Source organism: Osmia bicornis, chromosome 4, assembly GCF_907164935.1.
Source record: "Osmia bicornis bicornis chromosome 4, iOsmBic2.1, whole genome shotgun sequence".
Lineage (NCBI taxonomy): Eukaryota > Metazoa > Arthropoda > Insecta > Hymenoptera > Megachilidae > Osmia > Osmia bicornis.
This window is the reverse complement of record NC_060219.1, coordinates 1192030-1215765: the sequence shown is the minus strand read 5'-3', so window position 1 is coordinate 1215765 and position 23736 is coordinate 1192030. Positions and strand designations below refer to the sequence as shown.

The 23736-nt window shown below is 32.9% G+C and overlaps 1 protein-coding gene across 8 annotated transcripts in view; it reads right to left on the bottom strand.

Moving 5' to 3' along the window:
- LOC114877910 (CUGBP Elav-like family member 2) overlaps positions 1-23736 on the bottom strand; it is a 761531-nt gene that overhangs the window by 736522 nt on the left and 1273 nt on the right. The gene's annotated exons all lie outside the window — the stretch shown is intronic.

Sequence of the window (23736 nt, the reverse complement as noted above, 5' to 3'; positions counted from 1 at the left end):
GGTCGAATTTAAGAAACTTTAAGAAGGAATATCTCCAAAACTATCGATCCTATTGCGATTCTGAAAACACGTATACACGTATATGTATCTTAGTTTTTTGCAGGGAATACAGTCGTGCACTCCGCTTCCCGGAATTAAAACTTATATAAAGCTTCTTTATTTTACTGTAGTTCAACGGACGTGTTTCTGAGTGTGCTGAAAGTGTATATAAACGGAAAGCGTGTACCACGACCTTTCAGAAATTCTATCCGTTCTCGCAGTACGCAGTGAATCAAAAGTCAATCGGCGAATATAACAAAATTTCCATAAGATTGCACTACGGTGCTTTTTTAAACAACGGGATGGCTTTTGAGTACAGAAACCACCCTTCACCCGTTACCCACGACAGTCCAAGTTCCGCAATTCCACATGCCGCAAGTTACGCCGCAACCACCCAAAATGGCCAGTTCCCCAAAAAAGGTCAGGCCATCGTCATCGAATCTAAAGAAGGGATACTACTGAAAGACTATATAACCAAAGTTGGAGAAATAATCGGCCCAACCAATATACGCTTTACGTCAAAGATATCAAACGCAAGAATTTGTCTCTTTCTTGCCAGTAAGGAGGTCGCCGCTGAGTTTACAAGCAAACACACACAGTTAAACATTAACAACACAACTGTAGAAGTCAGACCGCTTATTACCAAACACGCACGAGTGATTCTCTCTAATGTTTACCCAACGATTCCCCACACATACATAGAAGACACTCTCGACAAATTAACTATAAGAAGAGGATCATCTGTCTCTTTTCTTAGACCAGGTCTGTCCGCTGAAGGCTACGCACACATATTAAGCTTCCGTCGCGTCGTCAGGTTTATATCCATCCCGACGACCTATCTAAGCTACCGAATATTCTACAAATCGTTCACGACGAAACTAAATATTACATCTACCCATCTACCGATTCCCTAAAATGCTTTGTTTGCAACAAAGAAGGCCACCTAGCAATAAATTGTACAGATCAAGTACCAGTAGCAAACGAAAAGACCCCTCGACCGGATGCTAGAGACTTAGAAAACAGCACTAAAAGAACAACCAACAACATCAATAATGAAATTGAAATTACAACGGCCCCCCAAACACAACCCTCTATCGCAACCATGGAACCTCCAATTAGTCCAATTCTTGAGACACTAACAACGGGAATCAAAAGAACAAGATCAGACATTACCTCTACCGACTCAATTGTCACTATGCCCGAAAATCTTCCGACCCATCCCAGATCCCAGAACGACCAAAAACCCAAAAAGAAAAGGGTAAAAAAGAAAAGCGATTCCAATAAAAATGAAAAATCATTAGATGAAATGCTAGCTCCAATCAAAACAATACTAGATGGACCAAATAGTCTTTTAAATTACATCCAGTTCAAAAGCCTCTTAGAAAAAACTAAAGGCTCATCGAGCCCGAGAGAAATAGTCGAAGAGCACCAAAGCTTTTTTAAAGTGATTCGTCAAACCAAGAATAACCAAACAACCAAAAGGAAACAAAAGAACAAGTTATTTGACGAAGATACATTATACCAATCATGCCAGATAAAATCCTCTAATGGAACATAAATGGGCTGCATGCGCCCACCTTGCTTATTTTCAAAAGCTAACTGCAGATGAAAAACCTGACATAATTTGTATCCAAAAAACGAATTTTAAAGACCTTTCATTTCAACACATATAAGACTTTGAAATACACTACAAAAACAGAACAAACTGTCTGTCAGCAAGTGGAGGAGTGTCTACCTATATAAATGAAAACATTTATATGTAGTGAGGAAATCAAACTGAGGACCAGTTTGGAAGCTGTGGCAAGTTCTGTCATGCTAGCATAAAAAGAAATCACCATATGCAACCTCTACCTGCCCAAAAGCTACAATATACAACTTAATGAATTATCACAGCTGATAGATGAACTCCCCAAACCATTCATAATTCTTGGTGACTTAAACTGCCATAGTACATTATGGGGCTCAGACTCAACCGATGCCCTCGGTAGAATAATTGAAAATATCCTTGAAAGACACGACTTAATACTCCTTAACTCTCAGCAACCAACGCACTTCAACGTCAGAAATAGTTCCTTCAGTGCAATAGACCTAACAATTTGTGATCCCAGTATAGCTGATCTCCTTGAATGGACAGTTATAGAAGACCTATACGACAGCGACTACTTCCCGATTTCTATAACAGTAGGGAAAAATGAAATTTGCACGAAAATCTCCCAGCCACGATGGAAGTTTCATAAAGCGAACTGGATAGAATACAAATATTATATAGAAGAAAACATAAAAAACTTAAAAATCCCGGCGAAACCGACGAAACATTTACAAATTTCGAAAAACTTATTTTAGAGTCAGCTGCTGAATCAATTCCCAAAACATCAAACAAATTTGCAAAAAGAAATGTACCATGGTGGAATGAGGAATGTGAGAAAGCCATAAAAGAAAAAAAACATGCATTCAATGTACAAAAAACATAAAACTGACGCTAACAAAATAATTTTTAAAAGAAATAGAGCAATAGCAACTAAGATAATTAAAGAAAGCAAAAAAGAATCGTGGAAGCGTTTGATATCATCGCTAACAAGTCAAGAAAAGCCAGAAACTTTGTGGAAAAAATTGAAATCTATAAATGGACAATCAAATTATTCGAAAATCACAGCTCTGACCACCCCTGAAAACCAAATCTCCACCGACCCTACAGAAATGGCAAATCTCCTAGCAAATACCTTTGCAAGAAATTCTAGTGATGAGAACTTTGACCACCAATTCCTCGAATTTAAACGCGCTGTTGAAAACCAACCTATTGCCAACGAAAATGTCGCATCACCAGAAGAAGTAAACCACCTCAACTTAAAAATTGAATTAAATGAGCTCCAATCTACTCTTTCGTCCTGCAAAAATTCAAGTCCAGGACCACATGGGATACCAAATATATTCATTAAAGAACTCCCACTCGTAGCACTAAAATACTTACCACAATTATACAACTACGTATGGCAAAAAAACGTTTTTTCTAACAAATGGCACGAAGCTACAGTTATTCCAATACCAAAACCAAATTCCAACTACAAACGATTCTCTATCACATGCAAAAAACCGATTTGAAATATTTCAATGTCGGGTGCTGGTCAATTTTTCAATTTTGTTTATTTATCAATTGATGCAACTACAAACGAAAATATTTTTACTACAATCAACTACAAACGATATACTACCGTTTTATGAAAAAAAAAGTTAATTTTTTAAAAGTCGGGTGCCAGGTTCACATAGCCCCGCCATGGACATTAAAAATTCCGCAAATACTAGCAGAAACAGCTTCAAGCCCAAAAAATAGTACGAACCCACTAATCACTAAAAATCTATTTCTGGAAAACCTCAACAAATTTCCAGAGTGTATCAATATTTTCACAGACGGCTCTAAATCTAAAAGCAATGCTGGATGCGCAATTATCGTAGACAAGCAAGAAGAAATACTTATCAAACTCCCAAAACATTACTCAGTATTCTCGAGTGAAGCTTATGCCATCCTGCAAGCAATATACTACATTAAAAAATCCAACCAATCAAATTTTAGTATTAACACTGACTCAATGAGTACTCTTCTATCACTAAAAAATATAAAATCAGAAAATCCCATCATAAAACAAACAATAGAAGAAATATCTAAACTGAACAACAAAAATATACTGTTTCGATGGGTTCTTTCCCACGTTGGCATACCAGGAAACGAACAAGCTGATAACGCTGCTAAAAGAGCATGTCTATTGGAAGAACATTACCAAATACCAGTCTATTATAAGGACCTAAAAAACTCATTAAAAGCGCAAATGGAATCGTTACGCAATGAACAGCGGATAAATACGAGACACACCCACCTTAAAACGTTAAGAAAGTACATCTTCGAAGATAATCCAGCCCTATCGCTACCCAGAGCGGACCAAGTCCGGATAACAAGATTGAGAATCGGTCATACAAATTTAACCCACATCCATCTGATCACAAAAGAAGAACCGAAGAAATGCCCGGACTGCGAGGAAACCTACAGTGTTCAACACATTCTATTGCGATGCCCCAAATACACCGGAAAAAAAAGACTTAAACATAATTTCCCCAATGAAGTTCGCACCCTGCTTAACAGCCACAACCAGTGCAAAAATGTAGTGAATTTCCTATAGGACAATGAACTGTATGACTCACTATAGCTTGACTACCCACAAATGCAACAGTGGTCGCTAATAACCACGAGGTGTATGCGACCTTAAACAATTAAATTAAATTAAATTAAAACCCATTACTTTCCTAAAAATGGTTACAAATGTTGCATCTATTTTCCTTTGCCATTAAATTGTAAGAAAAACTATAGCAGTTGTCGAAACAATAGAAATGGAGATAGGGGGCGAGGTGTTGTATTACTTTGCATCAAAATGGTGATTACATTTCTATTAAATTGCCAGTCCTCCTATTACTTTAGCTTACAGCGCCACGACCACTACCACCCCAGTATGAAAATGACCACATTAAAATCCATGCCGCAACACGACCACCCATCCATCCGGCCAGGGAAAACTAATTAACTAATTTTCTACAGTCTACCTCTCCTTTCCCGGCTATGCTTCACGGTTGCTGCTTTCCACGTTACTCTAAACAAGTTTCGAAACAGTTTTTTACCAGATAACAATAACGATACCAGCAGTTTGCTGTCCTCGAATCGAAGGGCGCATTAAAACTTTACATGGTCATGAATACCATATGCAGTTGTAACACGTTATATTTTCAACTTAATGTCTTAGATTACCTTGACCAGTTCAAAAGATACCATGGTTTTCAACATTTATTTCTAAGAAATAAAAACTCTTAAAGACAAATAAATCAGAAAAATTGTTTGATCAATTACCTACCTAAAATATACTGTATAACAATGCCCTGAATATAATTGAACATTTTATGCATTAAATAAAGGACTTTTATATATTATTAGAAAAATATTAGATATATCTAATACATCGTATACATATACGATGTAATTCGGTGCCTCTTCTTTCTAAATTGGAGATTTTTTTCAAAAAGTTATAGCAACTCCAATTATTGAATTTATGGTTATTATTGTAGGATTTTCGCGCCTCTTTTCAAATACACTAAAATAGTAATTAAGAAGGCGTAATACGAAAGGCGCCAAACTAATTTGTACACCTAATACACATTATCTAAAGAAATAGTATAATATTTAAGAACATAGGATAATAACAAATTTTAAATTAAAGTTAAACCCTAACTCTAAATAAAAACAGTGCACTTTTAAAATTAATTATTTGTATCTTAAAATTAAGAATTTTGCAAACCAACGATATGTAATTATTATTTTGTTCTGTTTTTAATAATTACTCAAATTACGGCAATAACATGATTTAGTTACGCGTTACTAATAGCTCGTTGATTGTAACAATTATATTAATTACACATTGAACTGTTCATTGTTAAATTCTTGTATTTATTAAGCAGAATCGTTGATCGTTAACAATTTAAACGCGTTACATTGTAGTGTACCTAATCTATTATATAATACAAAATACTGATAATTGATGTTTCAATCAATTTAGTAGTGGTCCTGTAATTCAGTCTATCATAATGAATATATAATTACATATAATTAAATAGCACTTCATAATTTATTCACTTTACTGCTTTATTGTTTCAAATTATTATTGCACTAATTCGATGTAGTGCATAGACTATTTATGTGAATTTAACGCAAATGTGCTGTGAACTGTTAAACTAGCCAAGAGTACAAGTGCGACTTGCACATGTATCTACTGCTGATTAGATGTTAGATATTCATTGGTATTAGGGGGCGCTGTTACCACATGTATTGCAAATTGGGTACTAAACACGTAATTATTACATAATAAAAATATTTTCAAATTAGTAGATATACTTCCTCTACATTTATATCCAGTTAATTTAATTCTTAGTGAATTACGCACTGAAAATGTAAACATTTCCGTTTTGATCCTTAAATAACAGAATTCGAATTATTTAAGACTCAGATTTGTGGACTTTTGTTTCTACCAGATACACAATTCTTTTTTGAAATCAAAGAAAAAGTCAAAATTCGCTATTTTTGGACCTAACTTCCTAAAACCTTTACTTATATGTATAATTAAATATTAATAAAATTCTAAAAAGTTAAGTTTTCGTATTGTTAAGAAATTATACATATAGTATAATTATGTACGCGGAAGATGCTGAGAAGGTTTAAAAAAATATTTGTAAACCTTGAAATATAACTCTAAATAATCGTTACATGGCTAACATCGAGTCAACTTTGTCCCAAGATTATGTTTTATCATCAGGTAAAAGCTTGCAGATACTTATTTTCATACAATATATTTTCTCTTTTAAGCCGATCGAAAATATTACATTACTTTTCCATATTTCCTTGTATTTTTCGTGTTGTAAATACGTTGTATTGATTTTTGACATACATATAACGCAGGGTTTACGTGTTTTTATGTACTTTCATATGCCATAAATGTATAAATACCCGCAGTCTATTCATGAGTAATGATGAAACGGAGAATCTGTTAGCCGCTAACAGCACATCTACTTCGATATAATACATTTCATGAATAGTATTTAGCAAAACAAAGAAAATGTAAAAAAGTGACAGCATTTACTGTATTTTTCAATTTTCATAAAAATGAGGTACAGAATAATTATACAAAATGTAAAAATGATATGTTTTGTGCTCAGGGAAGTTGATAATAGACGATGTTGCTACGTCCGTTGTCGATCACACAATGATAGGATTGTTCAACCGAGGCATGTAACAACCAATTCGCTTGTGGAGTACGACAACGAACATGTTTAGAATAGTAAAGATCAAATTATTTAAAAAAACTAAACATTGGAACTTATTGATAATAGAAAGTTAGTGTTCTTCTGTTTTTCCTTTTTTTTCCATTTTATTTATCTAATCAACAATGATAAGTTTTGATCAATCATTATTGACACATCATTATCGAAGATTATTTCACAAAACAGAACTTCGTCTATAAAAAATGACCTAAGGAAATAATAAAAGATTGCTCAAATTAATCTATGATATCATAGTCACGTAACGCAAAACATATGCACTGCATGAAAATTATATTTCATAATGTTTACTAACATTTAAAAATAAGATACCCACTGAATTAGAACATAATCTATTTATTATTATAGTAGCATCAAATCCGTACAACAGTAATATAAAAAATTAGTTCGTAATACAGAAAATCACATTTTTATAATAATATAAAAAAATGTAACATCTTATACAAATTTCGTTGTATTTCTGAATGTTTTTTCGTTATTTTCAAACTTTCATATAATCATGTTGTTAAAAATATTGGTTTCCTTATTCAAAATATTATAGCAGTGTTTGTTACGACGAAACCTTCAGACCATAGTGTTGATTGAAGTCAGGTAAAACGCGCCCTAAATAGTTGACACATCGCGACCCTTAGGGTTTTCCCGAGAAAGGTATAATTTGCAGGTATAACTGGACCCATTAAACAAAAACTCCAGTTAAGTGCTGATTGGTGGAATGTGCAAACCAGAAGCTACTAAATTTAGCGTAAATACCAGACTTTTCTCACTAGTTGAACACTTACATTTTACCAAGACCACGAGTCTTGCCCTACACGCGGTTTAAAGAAACAACTCATCTCAACATCATATTAAACCACTCACACAAAGTTAATTCGGCGTGTGAGGTAAGTAAGTACTTACTTACTAGTGGCATCGTCCCATTACGACAGAAGAACCACAGTACGTCAAATAGAGATGGCGTGCAAAATCACTAACAGTGATTTATCACAGTGATCATAGAATCACGATCGTGATCGTGATTTTCTTATCTTGGATGAATGCTCTTCGTAATTCTTGATCTTGATTCAACTATTTTTTTTATAAAATGCTTAAATATAGCTTGTACAGAAATATCTGAGCATAATGCGCAAAGAACGTTCAGTTAGTCATAAGTTTTGGTTAGTCAAAGGTTACCAGTTAATTACGGTTTTTACTTTCGACCAATGAGAAGACAACATGAAAAATCACGAATCATTGTGAAAAATGATCGTGATTAGGAACGAACGTGATCGAATCACTCGTGATTCACAAGTAGCAGTTTTAGCCATCACTAACGCCAAAACAGTGTTCTTATAAAAACTTCGTCCACTGTATATGTACCAACATGTAGGCTCGCGATCAAATTAGGGAAAGGGTCCCATATACATAAGTACATGTAGGGGAAAGCGGGACATCATAGCCACTGTCTACGTTATGTACTTTTTTTAGTAATCCGACGATAAAAAATGAAAAAGTAAACAACGTATAAACAATCTACAATCCTTAATCCATCTTATTTCAACTTGTCCTTTCTAAAAAATTTCATCAATTTTGTAGTTTTAATAACAATATAGAAAATGTCATTTTTGGTCAATTATTGGGGTGACGTGTAACATTTTATCACATAAATAATAATAAAAAATTTGGATAAACTTTTTTAATTGGTTTCAACTTTCAACGCTATAGCGTTCATTTTGAGGTTAAAATTTCACTGAATTTCACACAGGCAAATGGAATCGGTAACCGCCAGGACCAGCGTTTTAACTTGAGAAATTGATTAAGTATATGACAGACATAAAATAAAATCATTCAAATTTCATTTCTTATCTATAAACATTGAATTTAGGGTTGATTTGATATTCTCTGATTAAGGAGAAAAATACTAATTTTACCATTTGATATCAGTTTTAAACTAAAATCAATAGACTTCATCTGCTTTCTCTTATTGTAAAGTTTATGTTTTTAAACAAAGTTAATATAATTTCAAAATTAAAATTTCATTTATATTATTATAAATTCAAGTGGTCAATTCACCCGCAGTAACCATGACGCCGCACCTTCCCCTATATGTATAGGTTATGTGCAAAAATTTGAATTGATATTTATTTATTATTTGCACTGCTTAGCTATACATTAAATTTTATAGTATTTAATAATTAAATATTATAACATTTTGTTCCTAAATGTTAATATTGGCAAAATTAAGATTTTGAGAATTCCTGCTTCCTCTATATCGCCATTTTCATTAGAAAAACCTGATTTGATCGGAAATGTACTATCTTAGATGATAATCATATTTTGTCTCATGCGAATCTTATTAATTATTATACATATTCATACTTCTACTCTTAAACAAATGAATTCTGGCTCGAGTCTGGTAAGTACCAATACCTCCTGTATAATTGATAAATCTAAATTATAATTTAAACTTCGACTTTTGTAGAAACTAAAGATGCCGAATAAAAACGATCAGCAGACAAGTAATGAGTGCGTGAAACTAAAATAAAATGATACAGCGGATACTGGAACATCAATTGGCTGTTGGACAATGTTATTGGTCCGCATTCAGCGTTCATTATCAAACTAGCTTCATATACTTTTTCAAGTAGATATGCCTTTACCGTTAAAATAGAGAGCGTGCAAACCGGCAAATACCTTTGCCACGAAACCGGTACAACGCTCGTTTACATCTGCATACCGTAAACGAAACGACCGTCTTAATGACCTTTTTTATTTGAGTCTTGCGTAGAATGGATATCAAGCGTTAGTCGTTTGATTATATGTAGTTCGACCCGGTGTTTCTTGTAAGCCATCGATTTGATGATCGCAGCTCCTCGCGTAGAGAATTGGAATGGCGCCAAGACTTACATACCTATTGTACTTTGCACACTGTTCTTTCATCAGCTATGAATCACAGTCGCTTCATTTCTCTTTACCTATTATTCTTATCCGTCTTTTTATCTTCATCATAACGCTGTTCTATCAGGTCATTCTGTAAGTAAAGTTAATTGTTTGTCTTGCTTACTTGAAATGAACACATTTTGTTTATTCTTTAAACTTTTCCCTTTCCACTTTCATTTAATAATAGTTTATTTTAATCTTTTGTAGATGACAAATGAACTCTTGAACAACGGAATCTAAGTCAATTGAGACCTAAACTTACAAAACATGTATAAAGATATTAACCTAAAGTTAAATGCACAATTTTTAAACGAAAAAGTTTAATATGTAAAGTTTAGAAGTAATATGAAATACAAAATTAAATTATAATAAGGGCTCTTTTTATGGTCCGCTGTCCGAGGGTTAATAAGCTTATTAGTAAAATAGAACATTACTTATTATTCTACTTTTCTCTCACTTGTTTGAATTTAGCGTTAAACATTGTTAGAAATGCAATCAAAATTGATAAAACTGTGATTTTTTTAACCATCCCAATAGGGTTTACCAAGCAGAGGTAAAAAAAAAATAGTTTCTATTGTGCTTAATAACTTTATGATGCCAATTATTATGTTGTATAAGTTACCTTCTGTTTATTCTATACGTTAGTTTATTGGGAAATTAAGAAATTAGTAAAACGATTAATACGTTCGCTACCGCGCTGCTGAAAAGAAATTCCAACCATAGCCCATCATTTCTTTTTCGAAATTCTGTAAAATATAGTACAGATTTTTATTCAATTAGTATTAAAATCTAGTAGACGAGCATACGAATTTGGTTTTTCAATGTGTTACAAATTTGTAACGCTAGTAGCGAACGCGTTAATAAGAAATAAAGGAACCATGATTTAATACAAGGATTTTCCTAACCATCCGTCCACCCTTCATTATCTTGCCATTTTTAAAGATATTAGAAAATACTTTGGCAGGAAGTTACAATATTTCTAGAAACTAATTAGACTATTACAATAAACACTTTAAGATCATATATTCTAAAACTTCACGACGATCTTTGTCTTTTTCTTCTTTTTTCTTTTTAACAGATTGATTCTATTAAACATTCTACATAGAAGAGTGATAGAGTACAATATTTAAAGAATCAATAGTTTGTGAGATATATAGAAAGTAATCGCAAAAATTAAGAATAATCTAAAGATTAGTATTCTCAAATTATCATCGTACGTTGGGAAATGGTCAATCAAAGAATGAACGATCCAGCCATTAGAAGAATATTGAGAAAGCAATTATCACGGTAGAGTAGGATAAAGTTCGTAGAATAGAAGAAAGTTACGTAGAATTTGCTAAAAAATTAAAAAGAAGCATTAACTTTCTGAAAAAATGTAATTCTTACTGTTCAATAAAAAAATTCTTTGATTTGAATGAACAAAGAAACCTAAATGCGGCTATGAATATAAAAAATTTTTAAACAATAATCAAATTTAGTCTATATCAGCATTCGACGATGAAAATTTGATAATTTTTACCATATTCCTAACGAATGGTTGAGTTTAACACGCTTACTGCCCTAATAAAAATGGACCTTTGTTGTAAATCGTATGAAAACTCTACGTGTTAATAAAAATCGGAATAATTGATTTTCAATTTTCAATTTGTAATTTGCAATTTTCAAGATTACTATTCATCATTATTGTATATTACTGGTATTAGGTGTACTTACAAATTAACTCAGTGTCTGTACTTAGCACTACGCCTTCTTAATTACTATTTTAAATTTGAAAAAAATGACTACTACGGTGATTAGAGTTTCCATAACTTTTAAAAATAAATCTTCTGTTAAAAAAAAGAAAAAACACAGATTTTATGTAATGGTATGTAGTGTTATTGAAATTAATATTTCCCTATTTTTTCTTCTAATTATTCAAGTATATTTCATATACGATGGCGATCATAAACGACCCATATGGGATTCAACGTGTTAAATGTGTATATTAGAAAATAATTTAAAAGTACGTGTCGAAAAAAACAAAGATTTGAAAGGAACGTAAATTTTTTGCCCAACAATGGAGCACGTATTCCCTAAAGTTCTTTAACCCATCCCCTCAGTCTTTTGATATAATAGAACATAATTGGGGCAATTTGAACAATAAAATAAGATTACATAATATTGTAAGTAAAAAATTTCAGAAAAGATTTGCAATAAAAATTTTAAAAAGATTTTTAAGTCCACAAAAAATTGAAATTTTGCCGATTTTTAATGGTTTTTTATCGTTTTCAAAATAAAAATGATAAAAAAAATAACATCCGAATTTTATGATAACTGAGTAAAATCCACTTTTCGTCGAGTAAAACTTATTTGGTTATTTAACAAAGTAACAGTTAAATAATTTATTACATATTATTTTTAAAATCCCACATTTCTTTTGTACAATTTTTAATGATAAATCTTAAACATCATGATAAATTATAATTCACTGAAGATCACTAAAAGTGTAGTTATACTTTTATTACGCATCAAATAAAGAAGCGCTATTAGGTGTACAAATTAATTCTGTGCCTTTACTTTTTCTTTTCTTTTTTTTCAATAGAAGATTTATTTTTAAAGAGTCATGGCAATTCGAATTATCGAAGTAACATTCAAATTTAAAATAGCAATTAAGAAAGCAGTAATACTAAAGGCAACAAATTAATTTCTACACCTAATACATGTCTACGGATAATTTTCATGTTTTATTGCAAAAATCAAGCCAATGGCTAAATGTACAATTTTAAGTAACAACAGTTGGTGTAGTTACTCAATTATCGTATAAAACCCAATAGTTATGATTAATTATTTCTTGGAAGGTAATTTCCACAATATGATTGTTCGTGTTATGTAGAAAATAGGTAAAACTATTATCAGCAACATTTGCGAAACAATCGAAAGGGGGTTCCATTGCATCGTTTAAAAACAGACGCAAGAATTTGTTTTACAGTCCGTATCAATGGTAATTAATGTCTTCGTTTCATCAAACTTGTTCGTAACTAACTGTCTTTTTCTCGGTTCTTTCTTTCTTTTGCTTATCATTCTTACGACTCTGTCTTCTTTTCTAACGATATTCCAAGCGCAGGTGGCTCTCGACCGATCAAAGCATCTATTTGCATACGTTTGCCTCGAATTATGAATACCTTTAGCGAGAAAATGTTCTTGTCCGTCGACTAGAAGCAAGATATTATTCATAAAACGTCAAATATCACTCGTTTAAGCGACTTTATCGCATCTCACTTTTCCTAATTTCACCGCATTGCGCCGGGAGATGTTAACTTTCGTAATGAAATGGAACGTCAATTATTTAGTCAGCATCGATTATCCGGTTTCAATTATACGGACATTGCCATTGGCTCCTCGTTCATTCGACATATGTAATCAGAGATTCTTTATACATGTAGGTCACCGAGTTGAAAGTCTATTTTCAGTCATGTAACAAGTCATGTCAAGTTGAGGATCTTAAAAGTAGAATCTTCCTCGGTTCGCAGAAAATTCCAGTGGCATTAACATAAATAGCATATAATTATATGAGTGCTGCACCAGAGATCACTCGTTTTCACGGTTTCTATTCAAAATTTTCGGATGGATTAAAATATTTAATATTTACCGAGCATTTTCCTAATTACTTAGACTAACGAGCTGGAATTATGCAAAACTCGGACCATACTATATTTTAGGAAAAGTAATAGTTTTCATTGAATTTTTTAGCATTTGAAATTTTTATTAACAATTTTCAATTATTTTCTACTATTAATTTTGTTGCGAAACATTTCCCTGAAGCCTTCTAATTGAAACAGGTTCTTTACTATTACTTTAGATAATGTAAAACTATTAAAACGTAGGTTAAATTTAAATATGTGAATGCTAGCAATTATATCTTCCTTCTTTTATGTAACTAAAGGCCTTGAGTAATGAATATAAATTATGGATATTTATGTATTTATGGGTTAAGGTAAATGTTAATGATAGGACCAATTGTTTACTATTGATCGAAACTAAGACATTCAAATTAAAAGCATTTTACTTACTATTTTATAGAGTATTCTCTTATTAAAGTATTTATTAACAAACATAATTATAAAGTTTAATAACGTAGATTATGAAATATGTGTATTTTTGACGTCATGAATTTCATAACAAAAATTTTTCAGACTATATTAATGAAAAATATCAATCATTATCTCATGCGAATATGTTTGTAAACTAACAACAAAAATAACTGTTCAAACGATTACATTCTGATACGACATTCTTTGTATATTGAGTCATTAACATTATAAAAGTATCTGTACAAAATATATGTAAACTTCATACAATATTACTTAAAGTATACAAAATATAAAAAATATCGTATAAAAATATATATACACTTACATGAACATTTACAATTTTGCAATAAAAGCTGAAGAAATCCAATGTATCCAAAAGACAAAAACAAAAAAAAGCTTAATGTTTTCAACCTAGTTACCGTTATTAATTTACGAGTTATCTGTAGGTACCTAAGTTTTTGATAATTTCGCTATTTAAGTTACAGCCCTTTTGAAGTCGCATCAGTTTAAAGTTAATAGTTTTATAAAGTAGATTGATCTTATTATCAAACTTGAGAAGAATTTTGTGATTTTTTTTAGAAATATCGTGCTCATTTTAGAAATATCCTGCTTATATATTTGGATCAGGATTGGATTAAAGGGTCCTTGGTTGATGGTTGAAAAATTGAAATTTATTCTAAATGAAATTAAGTAACATTTAATCATAAAGAAAAATGGCAACAGTAGAAAAAAAATGCTTTTAATACTTTCTGACATAGTGGAAGTCTTATAACGCGGCCTTCCGAAAAGTGGAGCCTGTGCTATAGCCTCTTTTAGATCTCCCTTAATTCAGTGCCAATTTGCATCACATTTACTCTGATTTTGTTAATAAAGCCAAATTTTAAAACCGCTGTACATAAAAATATACAAAAATAGTTTTTTTCTAGTTTGCTATTTTCTTAAGGAAAATAGTACCTATTAAACGAAATCAAGTATCAATTATTTTTTATTTAAATTGAAGTTGAAAGCTTATTAAGTGACAATTAACTGCGATAACATTTAATCTTTTCAGTCAGTTTTATCACTTTTTTTATACATGCAGGTACATACATATCTGTATAATTTCAGACGTGTTCAATATTAATGTTTTGAAACATGAGGTTTTAGAAAACTCATCTATTTCAATACAAACTATCAGGTAAATAAAAGGAAATAATAAATACGCCAACTATAATAATTTAATTACTGAATGTGAGTACTATGTGTAACCATTCACTTTCAATTCGAACTATATTTAAATATTTTCTTCTTCAGTGCTACATTACATGTACAAATCAAATCTGAAAAAATTAATTGAAAATTGCATTATTAGCAGTCTATCTCAAAACCTTGAATCAATCATAAAACAAGAAACAAGTTAGCTATCTATAATCAGAACGCAATGACTACACTGAAACTTGATTAGCGTATAATTTTATTCCACATTGTATAACTGTATAACCGTTACTGTTATCGATGGAAAATTCTTGTTGATGTTCTAAAACACAATTTTAGCATTATATATACATATATATAACCTTTTTACTCGTATCTCGTATCATTTGTATTCTTCCATATGAATGGAAGAACTATCGTAAAAAAAATGACCAACAAATAGCGTGAGTACAAACTTACGGAAAATTTCTTTCATATTTTACCGCGGTAATAATGTATAGAATAATGTACATATAGAGATTCCATGTTCTAGAAATGACACGCAACACAGTAACGTATCACCGTCGCGTAACACACTGTGCAATATTTGTCGTTGCGCGACGATGTTACGTTGTGGACGTACACAAAATCTCGTGGCGTATCATCAGCGCGTAGCATTATGCCGCCCCATCAGTTCATGGTTTGTGTGCACGTCCAAACTTGCATGGATGGGGTGTATCATTTCTTTGATGTGACGGTGAAAAACCGACAATTGATGGGACGTTACGATGTTACGCTGATACGCTGTTACGGTGTGGCGTCCACACTTGATACACGACGGAGTTACGTTACTGTGTTCTGTTGCATGTCTGTACCCACCTTAACACGAACATACCATTTCTTTAACCTGATTGGATGCTTTCATTGAGTTACGCGTTCTATGAATTATGCAAATCACTCGCGAAACAGAAACGAAGAAGCGAGTTGCACAGCGTTGACGTAAATGGATCAGGTAAAAAATAGAAAAGCCTCGATTTTAATATGTATTCGGTATAAAAATATTTCCTTCGAGCTCTGCGAACAACTTAGAAACTAGTATCGTCGTTTTATCGATATTATTCGTGACCTAAGGATACCAACTGTAACGCACGTTCCAACGATAACATCTATTACGTTTAACTTAGCTTAAGTTCACTCTTTCAGAAAAGGTCAACGTACGAAAATCTCGCCGCTAAGCCCATTTATTAAACAGGCTGATTAATCTAACTTCCACATGCCGAATAACTTCTAAATTAAGCATCCGATAAAAATCTGTTGCATACAAAATTTACATAGGACTAAACTTTACTTTAAGGGACACAAAATTATTAACTTGTTTATTTGCCATTTAATGGTTTTCACTGCATGGAATACAAAAATGCAAGTCTTAATCTGAGGAATACAACGGCTCAAATGTAACGCGTATGTAAACTTGAACGTTTTTAATATATTTTGAGAGGTTAATTTGACGCGATATTAATTTCTATGAATGAAGTCGCTAGGTCTAAACAGCAGCACGTGGTTGACGCTCATTTTAGCGGAATAATTCAAATATTTATATTTAGATGTGTTTTGCTGGTCTGGGGTTAGGTTAATTTTTCGTCTCTGCGAACCAATCAGATTATGGATAGAAGCAATATGATGCCATACTAACTTGTAAAATATTGAATTACATTCAATTTCAGATACGTATGACTTTTGAACCGTTGTATTTCTAAAGTTAGAAATTACATTTTTGAATTTTATACGTCGAAAAATAATAAATGATAAGCAAAAAATGTCAATAATTTTATGTCCTTTATAGTTAAGTGTTTAATCTTTGCATAGTTTCAAGGAGAGAATTAGAGAGAATTAGAGTAGAGGGGACCGAGATTCCCCTGTAGGGGCATCGTAACGTTCCTTCGAACCGATCTTACTGCCGAACGCGCCAAGGAGAACTTCACTCTAAAAATTCACGCGCAAGAAAGTTCCTAAAGATTACAAATTTGATTACTTATTCTACAGCAGAAAATATGGTAATTATTGAGATTTGGTTACACCTCACCGATTTTGATGAAATCTAAATATGTTGCAAAACTCAACATTAACATCTTTTTCCTATACATGTAACCGCCACTCGGCTTTAATTTTCGAGATATTTTTGGAAAACTGCTGTTACTACTACAATGAATTCTACGTACCCCTTTGCATCTACGGCGGCGTATGCGTCAGCAACGGACCGCCGCTTATCTTCTGTTTTCATAAACACATTGCGGCGGCCGAAAAGTCATAGATATAACAGGTAAATGTTTTAAAACAAATGATAGTTTCGAAACCATACTTAGTCGGTAGAACAAATTTTTCGGGACGAATAGCAGGCATTGGATTCTTAAAGGCGTGGGCGGGGTCTTACACCTGACCCATAAAATATAACCTAACCTAACCTAACCTAATTATTCTATTGATGGAGGATGCATAACTGTGTAAATATGTAAATAGGATAATTAAGTTAGGTTAGGTTATGCATTTAGATTTCGAACTTTTTCGGAGGCAATATGTATCTGTAGATTAAAGAAATATAAACCGTCAATACCGTGTTAAAAAGGTCACCCGTTATATCTATGGTTTTTCGACCGCCGCGATGTGTTTGTGAAAACAATAGATAAGCGGCGGTCCGATGGTGAGGCATACGTCGCCGTACATGCATAAGAATACATAGAATTCATTGTAGTTGTAGCAGCAGTTTTTCGAAAATATCTCGAAAACTAAGGCCGAGCGGCGGTTGTATGTATAGGAAAAAGTTGTTCAAAATGTTGAGTTTTACAACATATTTAAATTTCATCAAAATCGGTGAGGTGTAACCTAATCTCAATAATTACCGAAAATATGCTGAGCGGCATAGATTATTGATCAAAGCAGACTAGCCCTTACTGAATAAGAATTGCGCTCATTATTGTGTTAGCAGCGAAGCGGACAACAGACCTAGTATTAGTTAAGTGAAGCCTCGGGGGTTTGAATGGTTAAATGGTCGATTTTTGATGATGAACTTCTGCAACCGTACACAAAGCACATAGACAGCGAATGTCTGATAAGAATAATGCAACTGTTGTTGGTTTTTTATTCTAATAAGGATAAGCATCGGTTCTGCCTTTGCCGTGAAATTGAAGAAACAGTAAGGAGACACTCGATGGCGTGTGGTCCTCGATAACGAGCCACAGAGAACTCGAAGAGGAAGTTGGCGATACAGGAAGGAAACTCGAAAACATGAACAAGGAAGGAAAGAAAGTCGAGAAGAAGAGGCCACACGAGTCGAGACCACTTGTTTCTCGCGCTGTCTCACTAATCCAGAAAGCTCGACGAGTTCGTGCCCGGCACTGTAAAGCAGAAGAATGTTGTGTCTTCGAAGCTGCGAGGCTTCTTCAGTGGAGCACGTCGTAGCTTTCCTGGGCCAGCTTCTGACCGCCCTCGGTCAAAAGCTCTTGCTGAAGACAATTCGTTTCCACTTGCCGTATCGTTTCTCGCCATCGAAAGAAAGAGGGAGAGAAGCAACTGCGCTCAGATAAATCCACGATACCAATTTGTACCCCCACCTCCCATTCGCCCCCTTCAGGCTGATTTTGGCACAAGACTCACGTACCACGATAAACCGACGTGCCGATCGGGACAAAGGCTTGAAATGCTGCGTTTTCTTCAGCATCTACAATCTTTTCAACGACATTACATTGTTTTACGAACTTTTAGACAAACCTACCCGAACATGGAAAACAAATATTGAAACATTTCGAGATAAGCCTCGGGACAAAAAGGTAGACGATTTCACATAGGATGAGTTTGATCTGGAACGGAATACCTCAATATTAGAAAATCCTAACATTGCCGCCTATTGACAGTGAATGCAATCGGTTTACGTTTGTCATTAGCTTTAACTAGTGAATGTGTGCAGAGATTGTAAAGAAGTAGGTGTTTGCAAAAGAACATTGAAGAAAGACATGCAGCCCGAGTTTTTTCATGGGAGTTTTAATAAGATAAATGCATCAACTTTTTTTCTTCGTGATTATCTTCCTTTAACGTAAAATTTCTGAAAACTCGAACATTGATGATTTTCTTCACATGAAATACCTCAAGGAACTCGATACGAAACATTTCATATCAGAGACTTCAGTAAAAGTTATCGTATCATCTCAATAACCGCGTTCAATGGCGCAATGGAAACGGCACATTATAATTTAAAAAATATATCGTATAAAAAGGATCCATTCCTATATTATGTATGATATTGATTAATGTAGTTCGTTTTAATATAGTCAATGATATAACTAGATTTTTGTCCAAAGTTTTTAACTTTAAATATTCAGATTTTGCATCGCGGACAGCTTTCTGTTTGTATAAGTAAGAAGGCTCAGGAACGCCTGGTGACATCATTTTTGAAGCTTTTTTTGTTCTGTAAATTATAGCGGATCCATTTTCTTTACATAATTCTTCGCTTATTTCAGACCGTATAGGATTTCATAAATATATTTTGCTGCAAGTTCCTGATCTTTTCGTTTCATTACACTCAATATTTTCCGCAACTCCATTAATAATACTACCGCAATTATTAAAAATTTTATTTCGTCTAAATTGATATCCGCACTTTAATTTATATCCTTCCCACAGTTTTGTTGTAATTGCCTCTTGCCATTTTCCTGCTTTTAATACTTTATATTGTCTAAAATGTATCTTGCTTTTTGTCTTTCCCGTTCTCGCATATTGTTTAATTTCTATAAGACTAACCAATTCATTTCTGTTAAATATAACATTGATTTCATTATATTCCGGTTCTTCATCTGAGGAGAGTAAAGTATTTTTTGATATATCGGCAATGCTACTATTCTCTAAAGAGCTAGTTTTGGAGAAATCTTTATTTATTTTCGATTTTTCCGTCGTTTTATCAAGTAAGATGCTTTTAATATTAAAGCGATTATTCACTACAAGAGTATATAAGGCACGTGGTTGGATTCGTCCTATTTCTTTTGAAATCCTCGTCCATATCTCATTATGCTTAGATATAATTTTACCTTGGCTTGTTATAATTTCTTGTGTATAATAGAGAATGGTACGTTTTATCACTTCTTCGTCCAATACACGTGGTCTTTCTCGTCGAACTGCCATATCGTTGTGAACAAACGTATGTAAAATAATAAGATAAAAAGAAGCTTACACTTGTTAGTCTGTTCAGCTATAAAGGTAACTTTTGTCGCGACTGAAGGAATTTTTTGGAGCTCAAATAATTCTTCTCACAGTGCAACGTGGGTCCGAATCGAAACATTGTAAAGTGGGAATAGTGGGCACGAAATTCGAGCACCGGCGATTCTCTTTTGTCGTTGGCGCTCGCTTTTTAACCGACTTCGAAAAAGGAGGAGGTTACTCAATTCGATCAGTATATTTTTTTTTTGTAGTAAATAAGGATCTTTTGGGCTGCGCAAGTAAATGTTGCAGAACAAATTGTATACTTCATTTTAAGTGTAGTTTTCTCCTATGCTTGGGGGACGAGGAGTGGTTTTACCGTAGAGGGGTTGCGATTCAATAATCAAAATACGTATCTTAAGAGCTCTTAAATCAATAAACAATATTTACCTGCAAAACAGTTAATTTTTTTCATTTTAGGTGTATTTCTCTCTTGAGTTAAATTATTTCAGGGATTGTTTTAGGGTTAAAACGATGAGCTCAAAAATTGAAATTATATTATTTTAAAAGCTCATACATAGCTCCTAATTCTGCCGCAAAAACGATTCAATATATTTATTATTAAGGAATGGGGGGGCTGAGTCGACGTCGACGTCGACTCAGCCCCCCCCCCCCCCACTGAAATGTTTAAATTCCTGTTTAGTTTGACGAGCTCAAAATTTTTAATTTGCGGAATATGAAAGCTCATAAATAGCTCATAATTTTCATGTATGTGTTCTTTTATTTTTGCAAGGTGGAGGGGGCTAGCTCGACAGACGTCAGAAATATTCGCAGTCTTGTTATGTAACACGACTGTGCTCACTGATAATACCTCCGCAAATTCTGACGTCAACCCTATGGAACATGTATGAATAGAAACGACAAGAGGTAAATAAATATGAAAATTCATCCAAGAAATACCTTAAAAGAAAAGCTTCTGATGATTTGGAACAATCAGACAAGATTGATCTACTTGTGTAATATGTATAAAGCTGTTTAAACAGTATGGGCCTACAAAATATTGATTATTAACATTCACATATAATATTTTATACTGATGGTATGGGTAACAAATACCTTTACTGCACGAATTCTATAAAACTTTACTTATATCAGTATTTTTGTCCAACTAAACTGACTCTTGTCAGTAAAATTTATATTGAACGGAAATTTCGTTAATGTAATACACTGAAATTATCTTTTGCTGACTATTACAACATTGAATGTACACTTACTTAGGTCATGCAAAATTATCGGATAAATAGTTATAAAAATGTATATTTATATGTACGATATAAAAGCATTTCCACACTCGCCAAATGCGAACTAAACATGTTTTGAAAAATTAAAATCTAAAATTTTGAATGATAATTTAACAAATGTGATAGAACTTAAAAATTACAAGAAGGATATAATGTTTCATCTTCCTATATATAAAAAAAAAGAAGTTAATTGAATTTGTGCCACAAAGTCTGCAGCCTGTCATCGATGCTAAAGGTTATACAACAAAATATCGATATATTTAACTACCTATATGTTATAATATAATTAATTAGAAGAGCAGCGCTCAATCTAGTGTTAGCAAAATGCAAATTACTTTATGATACTTTCAAGTTCTTTCATTGATAATTGATTAAATTATCATATACAAGATGTTCATGTTAACGTTATGCACAGTTTCTCGGTTATTTAAAACACTGTAATAAAAAAAACTGTTAACCAAAATTTATTAATTGTTTTATAGTACACCTAGGGTTATTTTGAATTTTTTAACACATTCATTGCCAAATTCAATTTTCAACTCAAAAGGATAAAAAGGATTCATGAGAAAATTAAAATTCACATAAACTATTTGAATCTACCAAAGATGAAACAGATTATTCGTATAAGCTGGACACAGTACATTCAATTAATTGTTGGGTTTTACTCATAGATAAACTAAACGATACATTAAAACAGAACACAAAATAAATGAAAAACAAATTTATCGCAACGCTCTATCTAAATATACATATAATATATTAAATCGTTCACATAACTTTAACAACATAAAAATTTGATCTAGTCAAAATAGTTTATACATAAAATTATTACTGTTGAAACCCCACATTACAAGAATGCTAATAACAATAACACGGATATAAGCACTCTTTATGTGTACTAGTGCAAAACAATAACACTAATCGTAAACCATAATTATTTTTTAACCTTTCCTAATTGTTATCCGCTATTCGACGTTCCTATACCACTTGATTCGAAATTTAATACATATTTCTCATACAATAATAAATAGCATAAACTCCCAATGTCAATTCCACTTTAATTCCGTTAGTCAATTGCCAACCAACCTTTAACCATAATTCAATGTTCCACAGGAAAAAGATTTAATCTATTAATTTTTCATTTACTGTCAGTATAAATGTAACTCAATTCAATAAGAACGATATAATAGTCTTTAACATCAGTAGATGTTTATATTGTTTTTAACCTTCAGAATTTTTCCAATAAAGTAAGTACTTCCTATGTATAAATAATTTGTAACCTTAATGAGGGTCTCCATCAAGGGCCAAAACGGTCATTCCTATATAGTACATAATAAACAGAAACGTCCAACTGAAAGGGGAAAAATGAACAATTTTCTTTAAGTACCAATCGCTACACCAAAATTTAAATTATTTTTTCCCTAACTTTTTAAAAATGTCGTCCCTGAAGAATATGAAATAAAGCTGAAAAGACATACATATATAATTATCAGCAAACGCTTGCTAAAGCCAACAGATGGCCGAGAAATGGAAATAAATTAATCGGGGTAACGATAACAAATTATTTACATTTTCTTCGGCGTAATCTAGCTTCCAGTTAGAATTGATTGCTCTTCGGCTGATTACGAACAGTACCGTATACATTTGAATTCTGAACAATCAATCGTTGTTCGATACTGTGCAATACAAGAGGACGATGCACGCGATGCCAAACGAAACAAACTGCAAAATGGAGTGCAATTGACGTGACGCAAATCATTGACAAATTTTCGTAACGATCAGCATGATGGTCGAGATAGAAGCGATCTAATAATATCGATACCCGTTTCAACGGTACGCAACACGTAAGTATATGTATACATATGTATGTATGTATGTATGTGCACGGCGTGCGTGTCATTTGATCGAGCTTCAAGGGCGTCCAAATCGATGGATCGATGCCTTTAACAATGAACGAATCGATATTGAAAGCTGGAGCAACAAAGCCATGCGATACTAGCCACGTTGACTGACTCCAATTGCGAAAGCGTGCAGCAGTCAGTCAAGGTGAGAAGGCCACGCAGCACGCAGCGATGTCAATGTAAACAGTTACTCAGCGGATCATCATACGCCTTACTGACAGATACATTAATAATATGTATGTACCTGCTCCGAACAGAAGCATTAACGGGAAGATTTGTAAAACT